Source organism: Chionomys nivalis, chromosome 6 (genome assembly GCF_950005125.1).
Source record: "Chionomys nivalis chromosome 6, mChiNiv1.1, whole genome shotgun sequence".
Taxonomy (NCBI): Eukaryota; Metazoa; Chordata; class Mammalia; order Rodentia; family Cricetidae; genus Chionomys; species Chionomys nivalis.
The window spans coordinates 29,981,703-30,002,491 of NC_080091.1; positions in this window are offsets into that span (position 1 = coordinate 29,981,703).

The window sequence follows — 20,789 nt, forward strand, 5'->3', positions numbered from 1 at the left end:
AAGAAACACATACAGACACATAGACAAAAACATATTCTCTCTGTCTGTCTGTTTCATTCTCATTCACACACACACACAGAGAGAAAGAGAGAGAGAGACAGAGACAGAGACAGAGAGAGACAGAAACAGAGACAGACATCCCATAAGAACACAAAATTGGAAATCATAATATATAAGCAAAAGACTTTAAAGGTTAAAAAAAATAAAGAAAAACAATGCCCAGTCAAAGCATTATGAAACTTCCAAAACTGCCCCTGAGTTTGTTTTGTATTGGTCATCTACTACTGGGCATGAGCCCTGCCCTTAAGTGTGGTTTGTATGCCCAGTGAGACTTCCTTCGAGAAAACTACTCTTTCTTTTGTGAGAGGTTCCCACAGATGGGGGCTGAGTCTACTTCCCCTCTCTGTGTTGGAACCCCATCTGAGTTAGATCTGTGCGGGCCCTGTACACGGTGCCATAGTCTGTGGGATCATACGTGTAGTAGTCTTGCTTTGCCTAGGAAGCCTTGCTTGTTTCCACGGTGTCCTCTGTCCCCACTGGCTTTAACAACCTGTGTCTCCTCTTCTGAAGAGTCCCTGAGCTCTGAAAAGAGAGATGTGATGGGGACATTCCATTTATGACGGAGTTTCCAGACTCTTGTACTCTCTGCACACTGTTCATCTGTGGGTCTCTGTATTTGCTCCCGTCTGCTGCAGCAGGAAACTTCTCTGATGATGGCTGAGCAAAACACTGATGTATGAGCATAGCAGAATGCCGTTGGGAGTCATGTTATTGCTATATCCCTTTATTTTTAAAACTGAGTCTGACATTCTGTATGTAATTTCCATCAAAGGTATGTTCATAGCTTCTAGGCTATAAACTCTGAGAGGTAGATGATACCAGGCCATGCTACTAGTCCTATGCAAGAAATTTGCAGGACCTGTGGTGCAAAGGAGAAAAATCAGATTCCATGACCCAGCAAGGAGAAGGAACACTGCTCTTATATTTCTAGTATTTCCATAAAACCCAAAGGCAGTTAACATACTGGGTTCAGATCAGAATAGAGAAAGGCATACAGTCTCAAAGTGTTCCTGCCCATTATCTGTGAAGTAGAAGACAGTATGTCTTCCCTTCCTGAAGCTACTGTTTCCAGAGCCTCAGCAACTCTCTGTCTTTATTACTGTTGTTCATATTTACAGTGTTATTATTAGAAAAGGTCTCATTATGTAACCCAGACTGGACGTAAATGTACAATCCTCCAGTCTCAGCCTCTCCAATCTGGGATTACAGGTGTGCACCACCACATCTGGCTCTTCAACAACCCTTTGTAAATTACGTCTAATATTTGATGACATTAGCAAGCAACAGTTATGAGATGAGCACATAGAATTTAAAATAACAACAACTGTAATTGCAAGTTTAGATAAAACTGAAGCACTTCATTGAAAAACTATGAAGATCAATAAAATGGAAGTTCTTTTCATTTCAGTGGAGTTAGATATCACATAAACACAAGATGGAAACATTCTTGGAACTCAAAGCAGCTCAGTAGATAGCTTCAAGTTGAACAATGGAAAAAACAATGAGTTGAAAACACATGCAAGATGTAAGGCACATAAGAAATACATTTAATGCATGCATACCTGATATCCTGTAAAGAAACCAAAGAAAGATAGGGTAGGAAGATTTAAAGAGCTACCAACAACCGTTTTCAAAAGCTTGCTTGGAAAATCAAGCTGCAGAATTTAAAAATTTGCAAAATTCCAACCACCATAAACACCAAGATGCACACATGCATGCACACATTCATGCACACACATGCATCATAGTTAAAGAGAAAACCTTGCAAAGATGAAACCACTGCTAAGGTGGCAGAACAAACCATCTAAGCAGCCAGAGGAAAAACTATGGAAACCAAGAGATAAGGAAGTTTTTTTTAAAAAAAAAAAAAAAATAAAATAAAAAACACTGGAAAAAATTTCCTACCAATGATCCAACCTGAGACAATGTATTCTCCAGGAAATACAGAAACCCAGACAGAAACTGATCTCCATGGCAGCATGGGAATACAGGAAGAAAACATCATGTGAGTGGGTTACAATCTAGCAAGTAGAATGAATATGGAATTATGCAGTAATCCAAGGAACATTTAACACTGAAATATCAACATCAAATATGGATAGAAGAATAGATGGTTTTAAGTAATTTTCTCAGGTTTCCTTATTTTGTTTGTTCTTAACACATGGTCTTATACAGCCTAGGTTGGCTTCAGGCTTGTGTGTCAAGGTTGGACTTGAACTCCTGATCCTCTTGCCTCTACCTCCCAAGTGCTGGGGCCACAGATGGACATCACCACTCTTGGTATAGACGTGTGTATTTGAATAAGATTTCAATTCTTAAAGTACAAACCAATATATACATTATGATATTAAAAAAATCACATACATCTAAGAGCCATGAAAACCTCAAAAGAAGAGTAAAAGGACTGGATTTATTGTGATATTCAAGATACCTAGCAAATAACATGATTAATGCAAAAGAAAGAAAGAGAGAGAGTGAAATATGGAAAGTAGGGGTGAGACAGAAAAGAAACACTAAGTATTAAGCTGCAGCTAAATTACTGGTTGTTGATACTAATGTATCATTAATTACAGTAAATATAAGCATAACAAGTGTTACCAAGTTAAGTAATAAGTTATCAAATCGAATTTTCAACACCTACGGAATTGTGAGACTTCTCATTTATAAAGATACCAAAAGTTCAAAGTAAAATGATAATGGTAAATTGAGCAAACACAAGCCAAACAAGGTGGTGTGGCAACAAGTCCATACTATGCAGACTCCAAATCCATCTATGCTTAACAGTCAAAGAGGGGGGCTGGAGAGGTGGTTCGGGGGTTAGTTCACATGCTCCTGCAGACGACTGGGGTCAGGTGACTCACAAGTCTGTAAATACAGCTCCAGGGGATCCGAGGTCTCCACAGGCAACAGCATTTACATGCACATATCCACACAAAAATACACATAACTAAAAATAAAAACTAACTTTAACAAAGAATTAAGAAAGAACATTTAAGACAATAAAATCTAATAGGACCTAAGCTATATAAAACAAAACAAAACAAATAAAACAGAGTAATAGTACAATTAGGAAATCTGAGATACCTCTGGAACTGTTTCTCTGACCACTTTAAAAATACGGTAGAAAAATTTGAAAATAGAACAATAACCAGGAAAGTCCCCAAATACCTGTGGTGATGCAGTACTCCTCTTTATAATGCACTGCTTAAAAAGAAGTCAAAGAGAAAATTAGAAAGTATAATTAGAATGATGTTTCATAACATGTAGAATATTGCTGCTGCTAAACCAGCTAGTTTTTCTCCCTGAGTGGAATGACAATCACCATAAGACACGTTTTATAAAGCAGACTTTTTCCACTAGTCAATAGAGGACACAGGAGACCCCAGTCTCTAATGCAGCTCACTGAGGATAGAGTCTGGGGATTTCTACCAGCAACGTGCTTGGAGGTTAACTAGGGACAAGTGAAGAGGGGAAAGTTTACAAGACATGTTTGTAGTTTTCCTACATTGCACCACCTATGCTGGTTTTTAATGGCATATTGGTAGTCCTAGAACACACAAACAAAGAAAGATGCTAAGAAGCCATATTGAAAACCACTGGTCTAATGTCTGCCTCAAGATAAATAGGAGCACAGTAAACTCAAAGAAAATTCTAGGCTCCAACATGGCTAAGAGTGGGTACTGAGAAAAGAAAGAATTTTTAAAAATGTAACTGATAATCATGTGGCAATACTGATAAGTAAAAAAATGCAAGTAAAGGCTATTAATAAATATTTCAATGGTGTATTAAAATAAAGATTCTAGCTTAAGCCATTACAAGGTGATTTTATTACAACGATGGAAAGATGGTTCAACATATCCAAATCAACAAGTGCAATGCAGTCAATTAATGGACTTAAGAACAAAACTGGTGTGTTCATCTCCATAGATATAGGAAAGGCCTTTGAATACCCATTGAAGATGAAAGCCTTGAATAAGCTATGAAAATGGAGACCACACCTCAACATAATAAAAATGTTCATACAGAAAGTCCATAGAAAACGTTACAGCAAATGAAGAAACCCTGACAGCATTGTCTCTACTACTCAACACAGTACTTGAAGTCTTAGATGAAGTAATAAGGCAAAAGAAAGAAATTAAGGGCTACAAATAAGAGAAAAAGAAGTTGGGGCTAGTGAGGTGGTCAAGGGGCACTTGATGCTCTTGCAGAGGACCCAGTGAGTTCCAGCACCCACATCAAGAGGCTTACAACTCTGGCCACTCCAGTTCTGGAGTATCTAACACCACTTATGATGTCTGCAGGTCTGTATGCATAGAGTGTGCCCCTACGTAAAATAAATCCTTTTTTTTTTTTTTTGAAAAAAAGTAAACTTGGTTTAAAAAAGTAAAATTTGTAAGATTTTACTATTTGTGAAAGACATGATTTTGAATTTAAAAGACCATAAAGAGTCCAACAGAAAGTTCTGAGCATTAGTAAACACTTTCAACAATATAGCAGGATATAAAATAAACTAAAAATCAACATCTCTTCTATATACTGACCAAAAAATTCAGAGCAGGGACATCTCATTTGTACTTTGTATTTTTCATGTTATTGCTTTCCATTACTGTGTTTTTTCTTTAATCACTTCTTCATAAACAGCTCTTAAAAAATGATCTGGTTTTACTTTATCTACTGCTCAGTGTATGTTCTTCATTATTTTTGCACCCACTCTGTTGTTTATACCTTATTTTTCCTACACATAACATGTCCTTTTTCATTTATTCCCACCCAATTGACCTTTTTGATTTCTTGACTATAACCTTCCAGAGTTTTGATTAGGTTTGAAATTTGTTTATCCAAACACTATCCCAAATTCCGATTTCCATCTGCTTTTCTCTGTATAATATTTTTCTAGCTTGTTTTTTGGGTTTTTTTTGGGGGGGGTTGGGAGAGTGTTTTAGGGGGGGTTGTTTGTTTGCTTTTTCAAGACAGGGTTTCTCTGTGTAATAGCTCTGGATGGCCTTGAACTCACAGAGAGCTACCTGACTCTACCTCCAAGTTCTTGGATTAAAAGCATGTGCCACCATCGCCTGGCTCTTTCTCAGATGATCTAACACTAATCTCTAACCCTAGTCAAGCTACTGCCCTTCCATTCCTGACTTAGTAAGTAATATCTGAGTCTAGATCATATTACCCTCCCCTTATATCAATAGTAATAAGGTTATAAGGGTGACTGTTTTAACCAGCTGTACTTTTGCATAGTGGGCCTATGCAGTGGCTGTGGTTGCTTTTGTAATTAATACTATATATTAATTACATATATAATATATTCTTAAAACTGTGGAATAAATATTCATACTCCACATGAACCTTGAGCATGTGGAGTATGAATTTAGCTACTAGACTATAGTGCTGATCTTACTACAAACCATTCCCACCTAGATATTGCAAGTGCCTCAACTGGAAGATTATAACTTATTTTAAAACCATTAGAAGAATTGTAAGTGTGTAAGTAGCAATGCAGGAATATAAGAAAGAAGAAAAACAAAAGTTTTATGACCCCTCCAAAATAATAAATTCCACAGCAATGAAATACAATGTGAATGAATTAGATAAAAGTCCAGACAAAGAATTCAAAAGAATACTTATGATTGTTCAACTAAATCAAAGAAAATGCAAATACACTCCCAGATGAATTAAAAGAAAACACACATAAACAGCTGAAAGTAATAATAGGATCAAATATCAGAGAGAAATTTAAGAAAGAGATAAAATACTAGAGAAATATAAAATAAAAACTTTAGAAATCAATCCAAGTAAAAAGCACAGCAGAAAGCCTCAGAAAGAAATCAAAGACGAGACAGAATAATTATAACATTCAGACATCTAAAAAGACAAGAAGCTGTGACTATAACATACAAGATCTATGAGACAATATTAAATGATCAACTTATAAATCAAGCCAACAGAGGAAAAACTTTAAGCTAAAAGCATAAAAACATTTCCCAGATCTAAGAAAAGAGATAGAGATAACCGCCCAGGTTCTGATGGGGAACTTCCTTCAGCCAATGGCCTTTGAGAGGCTGGACCAGGTTGGGCATTACTTTGGGTATCAAAAGGTACATGCCCACTGTTTCTCTCTCTCTCTCTCCCTCTCCCTCTCCCCCTTCCTCCCTCCCTCCCTCCCTCCCTCCCCTCTCAAACCTGGATGCTGGATTCCATTCCTGTTCCCCACTGTGATCTGTGAGTTTCCTTTTAAATAAAGAACCCTTTATTATACCCTATTCGGGGCGAGTGTGGGATTACTTTGTGTTCCCCTTCATTTGTTGCGTTCCCTTTCAAGGTTCAGAATGCATTTAGAACACTAGGCAAATAAAACAAGATCAGAAGCTTCATACACCATATTGCAGTCAACACATGAAACATGAAGAACAAGAAAAATACTACAAGTGTCAAGAATGAACACCAAGCCACATGTAAAGATAAATCCATCTGAATCATATCAGTTATTTCAACATAAAACCTAAAATTCTGGAGAGTACATAATCTTATACTCGATCTGCTTAACTGCTAATCCAGATTACTATGTCTTGCAGCTTATTTGTGATAATCAATAAAAAGGGAAAGCATTTCAACGATAACCTTGAATAGTAATGGTTTTCATTCCCCCAATCAAGAGACAGACCTGAAGATGTAAAGGCAGCTCAGCAGTTCAGACAGTTGCTGTTCTTCAAGAGGACTCAGGTTCAGTTTCCAGTACCCATATCAGGTAACGCTCAACCACATGTAATCAAGCTCCAGTTGACCCACACACCATATAAAATATGCCCAAGTATACATAAATAAAAATAAGTCATTTGAATCATGCTAAAAATGAGCCTGGGAACTAAACAAAGAATTCTCAAAAGAAGAAGAAAAATAGCCAAGAAATATCTTTAAAAAAAAAAAAGATCATCATCCATAGCAATTAGAGAAATGAAAATCAAAACAACTTTTGAGATTTCATCTTTGCCCAGTCCAAATGACAAAGATTACCAAAACAATTGACAATGAATGCTGGAGACATGATGGTGGTAAGAGGGAAGGGGACCTTCATTTACTGTTGGTAGAACTGGAGACTGGAGTCACTGTGGAAATCAATGTGAAGAATTCTCAAAAAACTAAAGCTAAGTCTACAATATGACCCAACTATACTATTCTTTGGAATATGCCCAAAGGACCTGGCATCACACTCCACAGATACTTGCTTAGCCATATTCACTGATTCTGTATTCATAGCAGGAAAAATGGAAACAACCTAACTGCTCTTCAACTGACAAATGGATAATGAAAATGTGATACATATACACTGTGGAATACTACTCAGCTATGAAAAAAGTGAAACCATGAACTTCGCAGTTAAAAGGATGGAATTAGAAAAGATTATATTGAGTGAGTAACAAACTCAGAGAGACAAACATCAAATGGTCTCTCTTATCAGAAGCTTTGAGCTCCAAATCTTCAGATGTGAGTACACGTCCTGGAGCAATTACAGAAACTAGAAAAGTAAAAAGGATCCATTAATGGGGTATGGGGGGTTGGGGCAATAAACGGGGGAACAGCAAATGATCTGATCAAGGAAATGGGAAAATAGGGGCTCTTTATGAAAGTGGGAGGTAAATATAGAATGGGGAAGAGGTAAAATAACAATAATGATGTCTGAAAAAGTCATAAGAAATTATACTATTAACTATTTTAAAAAATAAAATACACATAATGCCATGTATAAATATGCATATATAGTCTTAATGATTTTTTTCCCCATTTGGGCTGACAATGCTCCCTCCAAGAGCCAAATATCACCTAACAAAACCCTGATACCAGACCTGAGAAGCCCTCTTTTGAGCTGTTGTTCACGGCTGTCCAAGGGACTCCCCAGACATGCAGTCTTTTGTCCATGGTTGACTCCAAATGTGGAAGGTAAGCCCCTATGGCTGAAAATGCACTTCAGATACAGAGGCCCCTGAGCTGGAACTAACTTGAATGTCTCCACTCTGATGACTAGCTGTCATAGTACCAGAAATACCAAGCAAGCTTCCAAAGGAGGGAGGCAACCAATAGTCCCACCCAGCATTGATGCCTATGGACCACAACAATGACCAGCACGGCTCAATAACTCTAAGGATGCATTAGTGGCACACATACTTTAGTGGTAACCAAGAGGTCTCTAATTGTACTGAAGACCCACTCAACAAAATGAAAACCATGCCTAGTACTGGAAGCCTGACCAACTACCCAAGGCTAGTGAAGTCATAAATCTTGAATGAGAACCTACAACCACCACTTTACTAAACTAGCATAATTCCTAACTACATTCTAAATATTTATCCGTATACCAACAGATAAGTATAGGTCTCACCCTCAGCAAAGAAACATCTACTAGTAACAGATGGAGATCATTACAGAAAGCCACAACTCATCAAATGCCGAGAACAGAGGCCATGTGGTGTCCAGCCCCAATTGATACACACCTACAACCCAATTCATGAATCTGGGCCTCAGGGATCACAGATGAAGAGGGGGCAGGAAGACTATGAGGAACAGCAGGACAGGGGGGTTTGCTGTGAGATTCTGTCTCCTACCCGTGTTAGAGAGCTATACCCATGAAGCCTCATTAAATGGCCAAGAAAGGCCTGAGCAATGATGTTACCAATAGACACGCTGAATGGAATGGGGAAATCTCCTGGGGTCTCCGCTCTAGGTAAAGGATTAAAGGCAACTAAGGAATGCTGAGATCAAAGGGAGAAAATAATCTTCCCTAAGGATGAACCCCCAAATTGATTATACAATACTAAGTGGTCAACCTTGAAATCATATACATGCAAAAAAACATTATACAGATTGAGAAGGCTGTATTTACATATTTAGGAAATATATTTATGTAAACACACATATATATATATCTATATACCATCTATATCTATATATCATCAATTAAAGAAATAGAGGCCATGAATTTAAGAGAGACTAAGGGATGCATGAGAAGGATAGCATAAGAAAAGGGAGAACAGTGGGATTATATTTTAATTTCGATTTTTTTAGTTTCAAAAACTGTGTCTAGATTGAATACAGACTTTTTGGTCATATATCCTAAATAATGCAGCACAGCTGCTTGCATGATACCTATGATGTTTTAGGTGTTTGTAACATCTCATGTGGTAGGGCACTAATAAATAATAGTTAATAGATAATATCCCAAGCTGGAAACATACAATTATTACTTATAAATGTAGGTCCGCTATGAAAAGAATGGTAACAATTTTAAAAGGCGTTTCCTCAGGAGTGACCCAGAATATATAAGCCATACACAGGGGCCATGCAAATACTGCACCATTCATGTAAGAGTCATGAGCTTCTGCAGTCTGGGTACAGTGGGGAAGGGTATACTGAGACCAAGTTCTTGTGACTATATAACACCAGGCTAAAGAAGGAAGTGTAAATAAATATTGAACTCTAGGTAGGAAGTTTATTGTGGGTCAGCAGTTCTGAATTATTTCCGTGTATTCTAGGATTTAGCAATAGCAGACAGTGGGATATGGGAGCCAGGTTTCTCACCATCATCTAAATACACTCCAACTGTATTCTAAGTATCAAATCACAAGGGAACCCAAGATTTGTTTTCAATTCAAGGTAAATGACTGTATTTTACACACACACCATACCACATGCCCCCTTGCTGTGACTGGGGCTGAGGAATCATACAGCAATGAAAGCCCTGAGTCCCAACTTATGCTCAATCATCTTTCAGTTTATGCATGAAGTCGCAACCAGGATCTTTCTGGATACTAAAATCTTTGGCTACACAAATTCCATATGTGAAGTGACCTAATGTTTATGCATAACAAGAGGTGCACAATATCTCTCATATGTTTTCAGTACTGTCTTGATCATTCATCTAGTAAAACATAAATTCTGCAAGAATAATCTTATCTCTTTAGGACAAAAATGACAAGGAAAAAGTATACTTGTTTTTCTGTATGCTTTCAACTTGAGGTTGGTTGGACCGGAGGATTCCAAGCCCCAGATGTTAACAGATAGCAAACTTTCTCCTCCTTACTCACTGTACGCTTAGTTAAACCAGCATTTCACTTTGCAAAGTAGTGTTTTCATACAAATAATCTCAAGGAAATAACTTAAAAAGCTGACAAAACTAAAAATAAGTGTAGGATAAAGTGCTAGGTTCTAGTATCCTACAAAATAGGAGAGCTAGAAATCATAATAACCTATAATACATTTTATGAATAATGAGAGGAGAGGAGCTCAAAAAAAGTGGTTAGAATATGTAAATGCTAATTACCATGATTTGATCAGCACATAGTGTGAGTGCACTAAAATATCACATTCAGCTTCATAAATGAGGAATTATGTGACAATCAAAAATTTCTCAAACTGTCTAAGAGGATGGCAGCATCGGCTGCTCTGATTTATCACTGCACACTGAGACATTAGTCGACATCACCACATACCCCATAAATTTGTACAATTAAAAGCAATTACTAAAAACTCTTTAAATGCCCAAATCTTGTCTTTAAATCTCACAGTTGGCCATCACGAGGCTGTCGTTCATGTGACTTGACTGTGGTCGGTTCTCTCTCAAGAATGGACGAGCCTTCTTTTATGTCTGTAATTAAAAGTTGGATCGCAGAGCCGATTAGCCCAAAGCTAATAACAGCCTCCACACTGGCTGCTTATAACTTTTAAATTTTTCTGTCAGGCACAGAGACCCATGTAAAAGAACTACCAAGCATGCAGGTTCATGTACGAAAGCATGCCACTGCAGAACATCTGTCCTCTCACCGTTAGTACAACTGTCCTCTACGATCATTGACTTTCCGGCATTTCCTCCTGCTCCTCCACATACCACTGTACTTAATCCATAGGAGAAAATCCTATGGGAAAATCCCAGCCAGTCTTGTTCCACCAACAAACAGCTATGCCAGCTCCTAGCGCTAATCACTTTCTTTGCGTTTGGGCAAACAATGACTCTCCGCAAGAGAACTTTTATGTCTAAGCCTAACTTGGTCAAGAAACCAAGTTAGTCCTAAGTAATTATCAAAAATAGAACTCAGGGATCCTAAATTCTTAGCTTCGATTGATGTCTGTCTGCCCAGTATGAGTGACAAGAAGCAGACACCGTCTTTATCTAATTCAGCATGATAACTTTTGTGTGTTACTTAGCGCCCTTAGTATCCAGAATGCGGTTGGCACTCAATGAACATTTCCAGCAGTGATAAAGTTTAAACGTAACATGTATTTACAGAGTAAATAACAAATTCATTTTTCTTATCCTTTGGCAGGTGGATCTTTATCAAGTTTAAAAGCTGGCATCAATTTGTCATGAGATTGCCATCCTGGATTTACTTTGCTTTACTCCTTTTCTAATCCCCAGAGAAGCACTTTGGCTTTGAAGGCATTTGAAGCCTTGAATTATCCATAGAAAATTTCTGGAAACAGCCCAGCCAGGGCACCTGGTATTTGCATCTCATCAGTTAAGGTATTTAAACATTTTTATCCCTTCAAATCCTCACACTCTGCAGTGTATAAACTGCAGCTCCCTATCTCACCTCACAGCCAGGCAGCCGGGTGGCCAGGCAGCTGGAGGTTTGGATTTGTTTGGGATTTTTGCCATCTTAAAAAATACTTTATATTTATTCTCTGGGAATTTCATACACGCACACAATGTGTTATGATTATATTCATTCCCCATTTTTCTCCCTTCAACCCTTCCTGGAATCCCCCAACATGGCCCCCTCTCGGTTCTGAGTCTTCCTCCTCCCCTTCTCCTCTCTTCTTCTTCCTTCCTTCTACTTAAAAAACATGAAACCCACTGTGCCCCATTAGTGTTGCCCATATGGCAGTTGGGGTTTAAAGTCATTTGTTGGTTAGAGCTTTGCTGCCTGAGCTTTCTGTAGAACTCCAGCCATCTTGGTGTGTACCCTGGAAACACACAGGTACTTCTATAGCATGAATAGGACCTAGATAGATCCATCTATGACAGAGGAAAATTATTGCCGAAAAATATTTAAGCTGCAAGCATTAATTGCTGTTGAAACTCCAAGCTTCCCCAGCACTGAGGTGTATGGTCTGTGTTTTTACTTTAACCCCAACATTTGTGTCTTTCCTCTCCTCTTTACTTTTGTTCTTTCTCATACATCTCCTAGTGTGAAGGCCTCGGGAGTTCCCAATTCAAGCACCAGCCATAATGGAAAACTAGTGCTATATATAGATCTTGGACTATCCCAGTTATTAAAGGTTTGCTTCTAGGCTATGGAACTATGAAGGGTTGAACCCTTTGGGGTATATGGCTTAGTGGAAGGGAGCTAGGTCACTGGAGCATACCCTTGGAGTGGGTTTTTGGATGTAAATTCCTTCCTCCATTTACTCCCCAGACACTATGAGGTGAGTAACTTTGTTCTGACCTCATGTTCTACCTCATCAAAAACCCAAATGTGATAGGGCAAAGTGACTGTGGATCAAAACCCCTGAAACCACAATCCCAAACACACCTTTCTTCCTCATAACATGTTTATTCTGGATACTTGGTCATAGCAATGGAAAGCTAACACCGTTACCCTGAGTATGGAGAAATGCATGAACACTTGCTTCTACCAGATACACACATACTGTGTCTTATAACTGGTACTGGTTTGCAAATGCACATTATCACAATAGAATTTTGAATAAAAATCTATATTCTGATCTATTTTGTGTCATAGGTAAACATGTAGAACTCACAAGATGGAATCATAGCAGAATGTAATTTTTTGTAATGCTAAAACTCCAGCAACGTACATTATACATGTCATTGTACTGACATCATCAATAACTCAAATGAGATTTAATGATTGAAAGTGGGATGATTAAAAACTCTGATGGTTCAGTTTTATTACACTGATATTAATATTTAATGAAAATGAGGCTTGTGTTGTTTCATGAAATAGTAAGCTAAGTTCTGAAAAGATAAAACTTGAATGCATAATGGAGGGTGAACCACAGATGGGTTAGAGAAAGGTCAATTACCTTGTAAAATACAGAAAAGAAAAAATTCTGGAAAAAATGTAAGAGCACTTGCAAATGGGATAAAGGTGTCTTAGAAAAGCAGGGGGTGGCTTTCTTTCCAGCAGGCACCTCAGTTCCTGCTAACTGACTGTCCCTGGCTGAGCCAATGGGCTCTGATAACAGGCAGCAGAAAGGGGGCTTATCCTTTTCTGGGGCTCAGTATTAGATGCAGCTAGAGCAAGGTGCTAAGCAAAATGCAACAGCAGCAATGGCGAGCAGGGAAGAGCACACCAAGCCAGAACCTCTCAGTCCAGATCAAACTCCAGCTTCCTATCTCTGCCTCACCCCCACACACTGAGATCAAGGCTGCAAGTATCAAGGCAGTGTTCTATAAAGCATCTGCCCAAACAGTGTGAATGCACGGGAGGTCAAGAGCTGCCAAGGCAGAGCTGAGAGTTGTCGACTACTGTGGTGCCCGGGGTCATTTACTGACCACCTGCAGCCTCAATTTTCTCAATCACAAAGCATAATAACCGTCAATGATGTGATTGCAGAAGTAAAAGCACGACTGTGCAAAGCACCCAAAGGCCACATCAAGCCAAGGCAGGTGCTCAGAATTCAGTACCTGTAGTTATTTTTTATATCACCTCTGCTCATGGAGTCTGGGAGATTTAAAAGAGAGCCTGGGACATGTCAGTATAGAAGAAGGTTCAGACAGTGCCACCCTTGTAAATGTAATATTACTTACAGCTAGTCCAAAAGGCAAATTCTGGACAGGGCCAATACCTTGTACAGCATGTGGACCACATTTAGGGGGGTTGCCTGTAGAAAGACTTCCTCTGGTAGCTGGTGGCCCTAGTGTTCTGGTTGTTTATGGTGTCATACATTCCTATATGAGTAGATCCAAATACTATGCAACACCTCCAGGCATCCAGCTCCTCAGTCACATCTTAAAGGCTTCTTTTTTTTTTTTTTTTTTCGAGACAAGGTTTCTCTGTGGTTTTGGAGCCTGTCCTGAAACTAGCTCTTGTAGACCAGACTGGTCTTGAACTCACAGATTAAAGGCTTCTTTTAAATAATAGCACTAAATTACATTAGCCCCATCACTACTGCATGAATGGGCAGCCATTCTAAGACCTCTCACAGATGTATAAGACCTTCTCTAGCAACCAATTTGTAAAAAGAGACTGCTCTTTGCTTCCTGAATGTATAGATATGAAAATCACACAGAAACTATATTAATTACAACACTGTTCAGCCAGTGACTTAGGCATATTCCTAGATAGCTCTTTTCTTATATTAACCCATTTCTATTTACCTGTGTATCGCCAGGAAGCTGTGGCTTACCAGGTAAGGTTCTGTTCTGGTGTACTTCTCCTTCTGCAGCTACATGGCATTTCCGTGACTCTGCCTACTCTCTCTACATATCTCTGTCTGGATTTACCTCCTGGCTTTATTCTGCCCTGAAATAGACCAAAGCAGCATCCTTATTAACCAATAATAATAAAACACATTCATAACATACGGAGAGAAATCCTACATCATCTCCCCTTTTCTGTCTAAATAAAAAGAAAGGTTTTGGACTTTAACATAGTAAAATTACATATAACAAAATAGGTATTAAGCAAGAATTAGTTACAATATTTCTTTCTGACTCTAAAGTTTCATATCTAATTTATCTTTTATCATAACTAAGGAAAACTATAACTATCTGTCTTCAAAGACCCCAGAAGGATATAATATTACCTAAGTAAACAGGAAGTACATTGTAAGCAACTTCCAAAACTTCAGTATTGACAGAGACAGCTTGCTGCCTAGACTGTCACCCAAAGTCCTTCTGAAACATTGGGGCATCCATCTTCAACCTACAGGTCCATGGTATCTGGCAAACTTTTCCATGAAGCAGGAAATTTGAAAGGTTTTTTACCTATCTTGGCAGTTTGTCAGTCACTTTCTTCTGTATCCTGAAGAATGTCTAGAGGTTTCTTCTGTGAAGCAGGCACCCTGAAGGACCATCCTGTCTTTTGGAATGCTCTTTTCTGTGGGTCCTGCATATCCAGTTCATACGGCATACCATCAAGCATTTCATGAAAGAGCAGTTTTCTGCCCAAATGGCCAGCCTTGTCACATTGAAGGCAAATTCCACAACAAGCTTCTTCAATTACCAACAACCTCTCTGAAGTAATTGGTTATGTCTCATTATTTGGAAAAATCTAAGTTCTTAAAAACATTTTAAATGCTGTATTCTGTAGGTCTTTGAAAGGTTTGAAGAATACCTATCCATCTGAAACATATCTCTGTACAACTAGAAAACCTAACTATCTAACCTACATGACTGCAGTTTGACTATTATAGATGACTATTATTAATCCATAATTTTTAGTTACACATTATATTTTTAAATGAGCTGTATAAATATAATATTTAAATAAGAGTAGAAACATACATATACATAGTATATCAAAATTGTCCTTAAATCTGTAACAATAGACCAAGATTCACACCAATGCAAAGTATTTATTCCTATATCATATTTCCCTTTAAATGAAAACAAACATTTATAAACAATTATTTTGGGAATTTGGGCATAGTTTTCTCCAATCTGCTTACTTCTCAGTGTTGGGTGAAGTATTTTTAGGGTTCACAAAGACCTTTCAGGGGGTCTTGTTCCATGTAACTACATTAACCCGGAAGGAATCCACAGGTTTCCATTCTCTAAGGAAACAGAAGCAGAACCTGTTTTCTAAAGTAACATATCCTTAAACTCAAATTCTGAAGTCAAGATACCTTTAAAATATATATGTTGGTTTAGCTAGCAGCCCTCAGAAACAAATGTTTCTCAGTAGTCAAAAAATTCAAAGAAAACACAATAGTATAAATGATCCAGACTCTATATGTATATTCCATCTTTATGTGGCTTATTTTTCTTTACTCCTTTAATCTATGGCTGTCTTACTCTTTTATATTATTTTACTATCTCTTTAAAGATTTTGTTTTATTTTTAAAACTATTTATTTCTTTTTTGACTGTCTATACTCTTTTTCTTCTCTCTCTCTCTCTCTCTCTCTCAAGTCTATGTACATTTTTTAAACACACGATGACACATTCAGAAGTTTATTTCTGTTTGAAACTGTCTTTATTGTATATCTGTAATCATTTTCTGACCAGGAGCACTTTTTAATTCTTAAAATGCTAAGCAGCATGGCAGAGGTATGTTCACTGCCAGCTCTGCAAGCCATGCTCACTGCCCCAGTTCCAGGGTTGCAGCAGGTCTATGTAGCAATTAAGCAACAAGTAGCTTGCTGCTCACAAGCCCCATTTAAGTGCAGGACCTCCCAAAAGAACCAGAGACTTTCATGCAACTAGCACGAACCAGGAAACTTTCTTAAAGGAGCTGCACAGCTTTTGCTGCTACCATATTCTCTTAAAGGAATCATGCCTCTGCTTGCCTCTACCAAACAAAGCCCACCCAAGAAAATGCTGCTACCAAGAAGCTATGCTTAACTCTATTCTTTTGTGTCTAGAATTTCTTCTCAAGCTCTCTCAGGTTTTAGTTGGCCCACATTAGAGACACCTGTAGGCAGAGGCCACTCATTTATTTCCCAGACCCTGATAATCACACAGAAACTATATTAATTACAACAGTTTGGCCAATGACTTAAGCATATTACTAGCTAGCTCTTTTCTTAAATTAACCAACTTCTATTAATTTGTGTATTGACACAAGGCTGTGGCTTACCAAGTAAGGTTCTGTTTGGTGTCTATCTCCTTCCACAGCTACATGGCATCTCCTTGACTCTGCCTACTCTCTTTCTATATCTTTGTTCAGATTTCCTGCCTGGCTATATTCTGCCCTGACATAGAACAAAGCAGCTTCTTTATTAACCAATGGTAATAAAACATATTCATAGCATACAGAGGGGAATCTTACATAAATCAATACATGTTGTCTTTTTTTCTTTTTCACCTCTTTATTGAAAGGAGAAGTGTTAGTGACTTATCTTGGGCATATCTAAACTACAAGCATTTTTCATTCTTTAATTTGGGGGTCATTATTAAGTAAAATTGGGGTTGCTTGAATGAAAGGGCTGTGGTATCACACCAGTCTGTTACAGAGTCATGTAAGCTACTAAGTGGCAAATGAAGCGGTAGCATATACAGTGTAGATACCCCAAGTGAATGATCGTATGCTGTACTAGACAGAGGGATGCTGTGTGATTTCATCCAATACTTAGAACCATGTGAAACTTAAAACTTAGGAATTGTTTTAGTGTTTTTCTTTTTTTTTTTTAATTTCCCAATTAGTTATTTTTACACTATGGTTGAGTGCGGTAGCTGAAATTACAGAAACTGAACCTTCAGATTAGGGAAGATTATGGAACTAAATCAAGAAGGACAAGGAGAGTCCCCCATATAACTGCTTCTAGTTTGTACGAATTGGATCAAGAAGACCACTTGTTCAATCTAAATGTTATGTGACTTCATACAAAGTTCTTCCAGGGCTAAGGATATGGCTCAGCTTGAAGAGTGCTTGTCATACAAGTTTGAAGACCTCAGATCAGACCCTCGTTGTTCATGTGAAAACCCAGGTGTGGCAGTGTCCTAGTGCTGGAGAGGAAGAGACAGACAGACCCCTTATGCTCCCTGATTAGTCAGCCTTGCTAAATAAGTGATTCCAGGTTCAGTGAGAGATTCAGAAAAGTAGGTGAAGAATGACTTCAGAAAGGGCCTACCTGATTTGGAACAAGGAAAAAAATAAATAATTTTCTGTCTAAGAAATGCCCATATAGAGGAGCATGTGTCCATATCACTTATCCTAAGCACAAGAGTACATACAGAGTTATTCACTGCTTTGGGGACTAGAAATGGAAACAGGTGACAAGTTGGAACTGATGCAAGTGGCTTTAGATATAAAGATAGAAAAGATTAGGGAAAACGGGAGCAAGGAATCACAGCTCGTATTCTGGTGGGGGCAAGGGATCTCAGCTCCTGTATGTAGTAACATTAAAGATGGAAGCATAAAATGCTCAAAGAAGATGCTCTTGTTAGAAGACTATCCACAGAAATGATAGCACCACACAGCCAGCATCTCATCCAGTCCTTATGAACAAGGACAAGAATCAATACAGATCACCTCGGAAGTATGTGTGACTCCAAGAATGATGCCCAGGAGCTGACAGCACTAGAACCCACGTGTACTGCACCTGAACACTGTGCTGCCCCCTGCGAGAGGTGGAATCTGAGAAGCATGGCTTGGTAGGTGCTATGTCTTACATACGGTGTTTCCCCTCTGAAAACTCATGTTGACATTTAATCTTCAGCATGAGGCGTTAAGAGCATGGACACTTGATCTGGTCGTGTGCTTAGAGTTGGACTTTTGGGAAGCAATGAAAATTACATCAGGTTATTAGAGTATGGTCTCTGTGACTGAATTCTCTTTGCTTCATAAGGAAAGGACATAACCTGCATACTTGGCGTTCCTCGCTCAGCTTTAGGAGTCCACCAGCAAGAACACCATCACCAAAAATCACCCTGAGGCTCTGGACTTCCAGTACTCCCATATCAAATGCCCAAGTCTCAGATGAGAACCAAAAATCTGGATCCAAAAATTCTGCTTTTTAACATCAGAAAACCTGTGAACATTCTGAAGGAGAACCATACATGCAGGTAAGAATGTCTTTTATGCGGCAGATCACCTGGTTTTGAGCAAAAATATGGACACACATCTCATTAGAATTCCTGGGGCAGTGTTCAGCATTTCTACCAAGTAAGGACTGGTTGAAAGTCATTTTGTAGAACTGCTTATTATCCATTTAAGATGGGAAGTCTCATTTGTCATCCTATTCAGCATTTTGCCTTCTCAGTGAGCATAATGAATATTTATGAGAACTCTCCCACTATTTTCTCTGAGGCTTCAGTACAGCGGTTGCAAATTCTTTCCCCATCAGGTTTCCATTCATTCTTGCTTTAGAGATGGAGTATTGTACACATAAGGAAAATATGATAAACAGAGGCCATGTCTCCAGAAATGTTGGCAGAATGGCATAGGTAAAAATTACTACCTAGACTAAACCTGAAGATGAGTTGGGCCATGTGTTTTGCTAAGCATGCCAGTTGCCAGAGAAATGAAGTGCAACAAACTGAAGATATTGTCTTAAACAGATTGAAACGTAAAGTGCTAAGAAAATAAGAGAAAAGTATAGAAGCACTGACTTTGTCGCTTTTCAGTCTCATTGAAGAGAAGCTTGGAGATGTGGCCAGCTCTTATCTGGAAACACCACGCCTACCAATGTGGCAACACTTCCTTGGCCTTCACCTCAGAAGAGACAAGAGCAATGCTTTTAAATGTTATACATAAGGAAATGTGTGATGTTACTTGAGATAATGCTATTTCAAAATAAATCACGTGGTCCAAACATGAACTTTACACTCACTAATTTCTGACTCAATCTAAGGGGCAAAAGAGGGGCAAATAAATCTAAAAAATTGGGCTTGTCTATTTTCCTACCATCACATTTTCCAGTCATTCAGTTCAGTTCCCATGATACTGTGTCTTTGAGACTGTCCCGAGTGGCACGCAGCATAAACACAGCTCTCAGAGCTGAGCCAAGAATGCCAATGGGGAAACCTGCCTTTCTGATCGGAGTGGCAGAGAAGTTCAGAGAGTGGAACACTGCCTTTTAATTAGGCTCAGACTCATTTACCTACGTGATAGGCCTCTCTCTAAATTATAAAGCTTAAATAATAGGATTTTGCTGCGTGACATGTGATATTTTGTACAGCCTCACCATTTTCAAAGGTTATTCAACATTTGTGATCCCTAGCTTTTACACTTGACCTAGCAGAAGCAGGCAGTCAACTATTATTCTGATAGCCACATTGCAGGAAAGGAACCTGGGGGTCAAAAACACTGAACATTTTTACAAATCCATATAGCATATACGAAGCGAAACCAAGAATGGAATCCACGGAGCCATAGCAGCATGCTTTTTCCTCTAAAGGAAAAAGACATGGAAAAATATGTCAAAAATACCAATGCCAAAACTGATTGTCAGAAATATATTTAGAATAGTTGATCTGGGGAGTCAGTTAGGTTTAAAATGAGTAAATGGGGCTGGTTAGGTGACTCAGCAGATAAAGGCACTTGCTGCCAAGTCTGATAACCTGAGACTGATCCCTTGAACCTACATGTTAAAGGAAGAGCACCAACTCCTGCGGTGGTCCTTTGAGCTCACCAGTATTCTGTAACATGTGCACCTACATTCATGCATGCTCACGCATTAAATAGATAAAAGAATAATAAAATTGAAAGTGAAACAACACAAAAAATGAAGGGGAAAGGTAAGTTTCTGATCTGAGCTTGACTGTGCTATCAATTGATAACAAAAGGTGTTCTACCCAGGCTATTGGTGTTTCTCTTGGTTGCACACTACAATAACATTGTAATACCATATTGCTGAAAAATTACACATTTTGATTGCAGAACATAGAGAAATCAATCTAAAAAAAAACTGGGAAACCTCCTCCCTACAGGCTAGATTTCAAGGCACTGGAAGGTGTTAGGGAGGCTACTGGGGTGGGAAGATATCAAAGGTGTTGCCAAGCAGCGAACTATGAATACTATAATACCAACCTGCCAAACAAGATGTGCCCACTAGTGCTAAAGTGGCACAAAGGTTATATGGGTAACCAACCACTTTTGGCTTGCT